Here is a 7,646-nt window from a genome sequence, read left to right on the forward strand (position 1 = left end):
CTGGGGCGGCTTAGGGTTTTGGCTGGGGCTGGGACTTCCCCGGCTTATAAAGGCTAGCCGGGCCGGAGTCCTAGTCGGACACGGCCCGTAGGTCAGTTCGTTTTTTTATTACGCGCAGAAGAAAAATAAAAAGAAATACTAAATGGACTCCAAAAATTTCGAAATAAATTTTCGCGGGCTTCTAAAATCAAGCCTCACAAGGTGAACATTTATTTGAGGACTAAATGCAATTTTGAAAAACGCACATTTTTCCTAAATTCAAATAAAACACAGAAAAACTCTGAAATAAAATCTTATTTGATTTTATTATTAAATCCTCAATATTTCTTTATTTTGGGAAAGTCATTTTATTCCCTCTCTCATATTTTTGTAATAAAAATAATTGATGATAAAATAATTAAAATCAAATGATCCTATTCTCAAAATTTGAGAAAACTCAAATATGAAAATAACGAAATCCCCAACTCTCTCCGTGGGTTATTGAGTTGCGTAGAATTTCTAGGATCAACCAAAATGCAAAATAAAATATGATATGCAATGATGATCTAATGTATAACATTCCAAATTGAAAATTTAGGATGTTACAAATAATTACATGACGTTTATGTTGACACGCAGGTCATAAATAAATAAAGACAACTCCTATGGATCCTGCCGGTTGTCATACTCATCGACATGTAAGTTGTGATTCCTATTACAAGAACATGATCAATCTCATACATCACATATATCATTCATCACATCCTTTTGGCCATATCACATCACACGACACATGCTGCAAAAACAAGTTAGACGTCCTCTAATTGTTGTTGCAAGTTTTTACGTGGCTGCTATAGGTTTCTAGTAAGAATGTTTCTTACCTACGCCAAAATCACAATGTGATATGCCAATTTCTATTTACCCTTCATAAGGACCCTTTTCATCGAATCTGATCCGACTAAAGTGGGAGAGACATACACCCGCTAGCCACCTTATGCAACTAGTGCATGTCAGTCGGTGGAATCAGTCTCACGTAAGCGTACGTGTAAGGTCGGTCCGGGCCGCTTCATCCCACGATGCCGCCGAATCAAGATAAGACTAGTAACGGCAAGTAAATTGACAATATCAACGCCCACAACTGCTTTGTGTTCTACTCGTGCATAGAAACTACACATAGACCTAACTCTGATACCACTGTTGAGGAACGTAGCAGAATTTTAAAATTTTCTACGCATCACCAAGATCAATCTATGGAGTCATCTAGCAACGAGGGAGAGGGGAGTGCATCTACATACCCTTGTAGATCGCGAACAGAAGCGTTCAAGAGAACGGGGTTGATGGAGTCGTACTCGTCGTGATCAAAATCACCGATGACCTAGCGCCGAACGGACGACACCTCCGCGTTTAACACACGTACGGTTAGGAAGACGTCTCCTCCAATTTGATCCAGCAAGGGGGAAGAAGAGGTTGATGGAGATCCAGCAGCACAACGGCGTGGTGGTGGAAGCAACGGCGATCTCGGCAGGGCTTCGCCAAGCTTAGCGAGAGGGAGAGGTGTCACGGGAGGGAGAGGGAGGCGCCAGGGGCTAGGGTGCAGCTTCCCTCCCTCCCCCCAATATATATAGGGTCCCTAGGGGGGTGGCGCCGGCCCTAGGAGATCCAATATCCAAGGGGGGGGGGGGCGGCCAAGGGGATGGCTTGCCCCCAAGCCAAGTGGGGCGCCCCCCATCCTTAGGGTTTCCAACCCTAGGCGCAGGGGGAGGCCCAAGTGGGGCGCACCAGCCCATCAGGGGCTGGTTCCCCTCCCACTTCAGCCCATGGGGCCCTCCGTGATAGGTGGCCCCACCCGGTGGACCCCCGGGACCCTTCCGGTGGTCCCGGTACAATACTGATGACCCCCGGAACCCTTCCGGTGGTCCCCATACAATACCAGTGACCGCCGAAACTTTCCCGATGGCCGAAACTGGACTTACTATATATAATTCTTCACCTCCGGACCATTCTGGAACTCCTCGTGACGTCCGGGATCTCATCCGGGACTCCAAACAACTTTTGGGTTACCGTATACTAATATCTCAACAACCCTAGCGTCACCGAACCTTAAGTGTGTAGACCCTACGGGTTCGGGAGACACGCAGAGATGACCGAGACGACTCTCTGGTCAATAACCAACAACGGGATCTGGATACCCATGTTGGCTCCCACATGCTTCTCGATGATCTCATCGGATGAACCACGATGTCGAGGATTCAATCAATCCCGTATACAATTCCCTTTGTCAATCGGTACGTTACTTGCCCGAGACTCGATCGTCGGTATCCCAATACCTTGTTCAATCTCGTTGCCGGCAAGTCACTTTACTCGTACCATAATGCATGATCCCGTGATCAACCACTTGGTCACATTGAGCTCATTATGATGATGCATTACCGAGTGGGCCCAGAGATACCTCTCCGTCATACGGAGTGACAAATCTCAGTCTTGATTCGTGCCAACCCAACAGACACTTTCGGAGATACCCGTAGTGCACCTTTATAGTCACCCAGTTACGTTGTGACGTTTGGCACACCCAAAGCACTCCTACGGTATCCGGGAGTTGCACAATCTCATGGTCTAAGATAATGGTACTTGACATTTGGAAAAGCTCTAGCAAACGAACTACACGATCTTTAAGCTATGCTTAGGATTGGGTCTTGTCCATCACATCATTCTCCTAATGATGTGATCCCGTTATCAATGACATCCAATGTCCATAGTCAGGAAACCATGACTATCTTTTGATCAACGAGCTAGTCAACTAGAGGCTCACTAGGGACGTGTTGTGGTCTATGTATTCACACATGTATTATGATTTCCGGATAACACAATTATAGCATGAACAATAGACAATTATCATGAACAAGGAAATATAATAATAACCATTTTATTATTGCCTCTAGGGCATATTTCCAACAGATGGACCAATATTTTGGTTACTAGGGTCAATTTGGATTTTCAAATAGTGTTAGTATTGTTTTTATAATTGTTTTGGGATTATTTGCAACGCTACGAACATTTTTGTTTTGCATGTTTGAGAAGTTTGAATTTCGGACTTTTATTTTAAAATCTGAATTTGGATTGCGATTTGGATCAACCGAGGATTAGCAACAATAATGTGATGACATGGCATTATTAACTTGGGATTACTGTAGCTTAATTATCCGGGCGTTACAGCTGGTGCCACATCGCCCTAACGCCGCCCCGAGGGCTCGCCGTCGCCATGGACGCAGCCACCGGCCTCCCCTCTCTGTTCTGAGCTGTCCGACAGCTCTATCGCGGACGCCTTCCTCCTCCTTGTACACGAGTTCGGGCCGGGACGGCCCCGCAGCACCGCCCCGACCCCTTCAACCACCTCGGAACGCCACCGCGCCGTCTGCTTCCTCTACTCCTCCGCCGGCGGGCTTCCTCCACTCCGACCGCCTGCTGCTCCTAAACCTCCCGTCGAGCCGCCGTGTGCTCCTAGGTGAGCACCCCGTCCATCCCCTTTCCCTTCCGCTCCTCGACGTACGCCGTAGCCGTAGCTCGATGCCGCCCCTGCTCCGTCATCGCTCTGTGGCCGCGCCGCCCCCTGCCCCGCTGCTGCCTGCCGACTGCCCGCTGCCGCACGCACGCGCCCGTGCCGGCCGCTGCTGCCGCGCCGCCCTGCCCCTACTGCAGCCCGCAGTTGTTCGCTGTCCTCTGTTGCGCTGTGGGCTCGCCACCGCCCGCTGCGGTGCCCTGCCGCAATGGCCGCGCCCGCAGCCGCACCATCACCGACGCCGCCGTCCACGGCTGCTGCCGTGCTGTGCTCCGCTCGCGCTCGCCCGCAAATGGTTTTGCTTGCTGCCGCGGCTGCCCCGCCTACGCCCTCCACGACCAACCACGCGCGCCACGGCTCTCCTCTGCATGTACTGCTACTAATTACTGTAGCTACCGCTAGTTTTGCGAATGTTATACTGACTAACCCCTTGACAACCCCTAAACTGCGGTTAAACAACTGTTAACTAGTTTAAGAAAAATATAAGTAAAAAGTATACTTGACAAACTCTATTTTATCCCATTGGACCAAATCAGTGCAAACTCTAAGCTTCCGAGAAATAGGAAGATATGGGCGCTCCAGGCTTTGATAGTGCGGTGGACCCCGCTGGTCATTGGGAGGATGCAGGGGAAGGCGTGCCGGTTTCAAACTTGGTGTTCCCCGTGTCAATTGTGGGGGCCTTCCGTGGCTCGCTTCGCCTGCTCGCCAGGGGAGAAGAGGAGGCGGTTCCTTTTTTTTTTTTTGCGCCTAGAGAGGGGAGGTGGTTCCAAGGGTAGGGAAGCTATCGACGCATCCATCGCCTCCCCCAATCCAACACCTTGCTTAACCGCGCATGTTCCCCGACCCACTCTCGAGGCTCACCGGCGTCGCCACCGGCTGCAGACTGCTCCCAGCTTGCCCTCCCTCTCTCTGATCGCTTCTACCATCTTCGCATAAGTCCTGCAAGCTCTCTCCCTCTCTCTCTCTGTGGAACATCAGCTCGCTTCGGGGACGAGGGGAGGAGAACCTGTGCAGGCGAACGAGGTTCAATCTTCTAGCCCGGTTCTCATATGTGTTTGAGTCGAGGTGGAAGGACAATGATGTTATATGACGCTTTATTAACCTAGAACACCGACCCGTGTCCGTGTTACGGTGGCGTTTCTGTCTCCCATTCGCCTGCTCCTTCCGTCAGGTTCCAAGGTTTCTCTGTCCTTGATGGTCCGATAATTATTATTTTGCAGATCCTGACTAGGAGATCATCTAAAGGTACCACTGTCTTTTCCTTTTTCGTATTGCTGTTCTTCATTGCAACTCTGTTTTGCTTAGGAGTATTTTTTTTGTCTCTGGTCCAAAAGGGGCAAGTAGCAGAGTTCCAATCTTATGAGATGGAGCGGATGCATATCAAAGAGAAGATTGTCCAATCCAGATTTGCTTCCTTCGCTAACTGCAGATATGTAAATCTTACCAATTAGTTGAAATTCACATGGATGTGCAGATTGATTTTATCAGGATGTTCGAATGCATTATTTCTTCAACTTTGTGGTTTAAAATTATTTTTCACATACATGATGTAGGCAACCTTGAATCTTGGAGCCTTAGCAAGGGCACATGCAAGTTACTGTTTCCAATGGTTACGAGCATCTCCTATTTGCAAGACGATGACAAGCATGTTTCTGAAGATGTGAATATCAGGGATCTAGATATGACAAGCTGCGAGGCAAATGGTCTTCAGCTTTACCGACCTCCACAAAGGCTGAACCATGTTTATCTGCTAGAGATGGGAAATTGGACATTCTGAACTCTTTTTTATGCCCGGGGCATTCATGTAAGAAATATGTTTTGAAGTATGTAGCCTATGTTTTTCTTTGATATTCGTAAATAACACCGAAGTTTTTTACTTGCACAAAGTGTTTATCCATGATAAGTGCTAACAATGATGGTAAGCTGCACTTGAAAACAGAAGCTTCACGGGTGGCACAAAGGGCAGCTGAAGCTTTACTTCAATCATGATTTTTTTCCTTCATGTTTTGGTCTGAAATTTTCATTCTGCATTTCCCTTTGTACGTATATACTGCCATGGAAATTTTGAAGTAAATACGATGTAGAAGCATAACTTAGATTGAACTATTGGGTAGTCTAACTGAATTGGTAGAGTTGTAGGACAAAGCATACTAGGTGTATTTCTATGGTATAAGCAGCTGAAGGTGAGCATACATGCTTCGACAGTTTTTTTGTACAGAAAAAGCTATTGGTGGGGGAGGGGGGGGGGCTTATTTGGCTTATACTCAAGTGCTTCTGTTGGGAGGAGGAAAACTTGTTTGGGTTATGCTCAAATGCTTCTGAAAACTGAAATTCTTCATACTTTTAGAATTTCAGTAATGCATATATAAGAGCACACACTTGATTAATTTTGTGTGGAGAGGACGCTTTACATTGTTTCTGATAGTGACTTTACTACTTTAAGGTGAAGTAAATGTTTGATTAAAGTGATACAACTTAAGAGCTTTGACTATTCTCAATTTGTCATTAAATCTATACTTTGATAATGTAATATTTTTTCATTTACTTCCAATACTTCATAATGATGCACAAAGAATATGGGTGACGACAAAGCTTTATACTGTTTATGCACAAACAAGTAGGGCGTCCGGTTAAGTGCTCCCTTCTGATTCATATTTATTCGCTAGCAGTTGGTGCAGCAGGGATATTTAGGATCCATTCTATTTCTGATCATTTTCAGTTAGGAGGCTATGAGATTATTGTAGGCCCCACTGTGTCATTAAATAGGTATTTTTCTTTCTTATCTTGCTCTATTTTCTGTTTTGTGCTTTAAATTGTTTCTATATGTCACCCACTTAATCTAAGGCTGTCCACAATCAATTGTTTTCTTTCAGTAGGATTTTGCTGTACTCCTGAAAATCCATGGGCAAATAGTACTATGTTCAGTTGAGAGAAGTAGTTCACGACACATGGAAATATTTATGGACGCTGAATTATAGTGTCATTGTCGCCATCGTCAATGCTAAGTCTATTTACACTTTGGATTATGGGCTGCTAATATCTTTTGGTTTTCTTATCTTTTTGTTCTGTGACTACTTTTCTGTAATGGCATGAACTCTTACTTTTGTTTCTAAAGATTAACCTGTCGTCATTGCTAACTTAGTGTTCCTATTTCAGCCATGTATTGTTGGGGATTCAGTGATTTCAGGCTACCAGTAATTTCTTCTATTTTTCAGGTTAAGCACAATGAATGGTTCCTACACATAACTGTTTTAGTTCTCCTTATTGAGCATAACAATTAGTCTCCAACTGCTCTCCAACAATCTTTTTAGCTCCTTGGTTAAGTACAGATAGGGGTGTAGGGCATCATTCCGCATAAGCCTCCAAAAGCACGGTGTTAATTCAAACTGAACTACATCACTAAAAAACTGCTATAACTAACCTGACCTGTTTTGCCTATGGAGCAGGACGGACCAGGTGCCGCTCTGCATCCCTAAGGACAAAGAATTGGTAGGTCCTTATTTCTATTGCTAATGACGAGATGATGCTACCATTAAGAAAGGTTGCTGCTTCATTTTCCTTTTAACTTTCTGAATGTTTTTGCAACCAACCATTCTTTTACATGTATTTAAGATGCGTTGCTAGATGCGAGTGGTATGTGCAAATATACAAGCTACTAATTTGTTCTACTATGGGCATGGCGTTATAATTAGCCATTTTCGTAGTTACTATAGTTTGTTTCTCTTACATTAAGCGAAAGGTATGTTTCATTGCCCCTGTCTCTGTCCCCGCCTTAATCACTATATAGAATGTAGCCATGTTTTAGACAGTTATCCGAGTTTATAATTTACTCGGTTACTGGAGGGATACTTGGATGTGTGGACTTGAAAAGGGACATTCAGAGACAAAAATGCAAATGTTTGAGTAGGCAATAACTATGATGTATTCAAGTATCCTCCGGATGAACAAAATTGAGTCATATGATGTCGGTTTCTTGACATCAATACCACGCCAGACTCCTGTGAGATCGATGCTGTTGTACATGTGCAACACATCATACAGTGTGGTGCCAACAAGATTAGCCCAAACTTTAATTGTTTTGATTTAATTTCCGGGACTAGCTAAGAGCAGG

General features: G+C 45.2%; 1 long non-coding RNA gene across 7 annotated transcripts; it reads left to right on the top strand.

Annotated features, from left to right (window-relative positions):
- The first annotated feature begins 4,293 nt into the window (after positions 1 to 4,293).
- Positions 4,294 to 7,291, top strand: LOC119285753. Of its 7 annotated transcripts, XR_005139779.1 has the most exons (5): positions 4,294 to 4,780; positions 4,870 to 5,339; positions 6,205 to 6,301; positions 6,692 to 6,750; positions 6,982 to 7,291. It is a non-coding gene; the product is annotated as an uncharacterized LOC119285753 (long non-coding RNA). The 7 variants fall into 7 exon arrangements; XR_005139778.1 differs by having other exon boundaries at positions 6,409 to 7,291; XR_005139783.1 differs by lacking the exon at positions 6,692 to 6,750.
- Positions 7,292 to 7,646: the final 355 nt, after the last annotated feature.

This window comes from Triticum dicoccoides, chromosome 4A (genome assembly GCF_002162155.2).
Source record: "Triticum dicoccoides isolate Atlit2015 ecotype Zavitan chromosome 4A, WEW_v2.0, whole genome shotgun sequence".
NCBI classification, from domain to species: Eukaryota; Viridiplantae; Streptophyta; class Magnoliopsida; order Poales; family Poaceae; genus Triticum; species Triticum dicoccoides.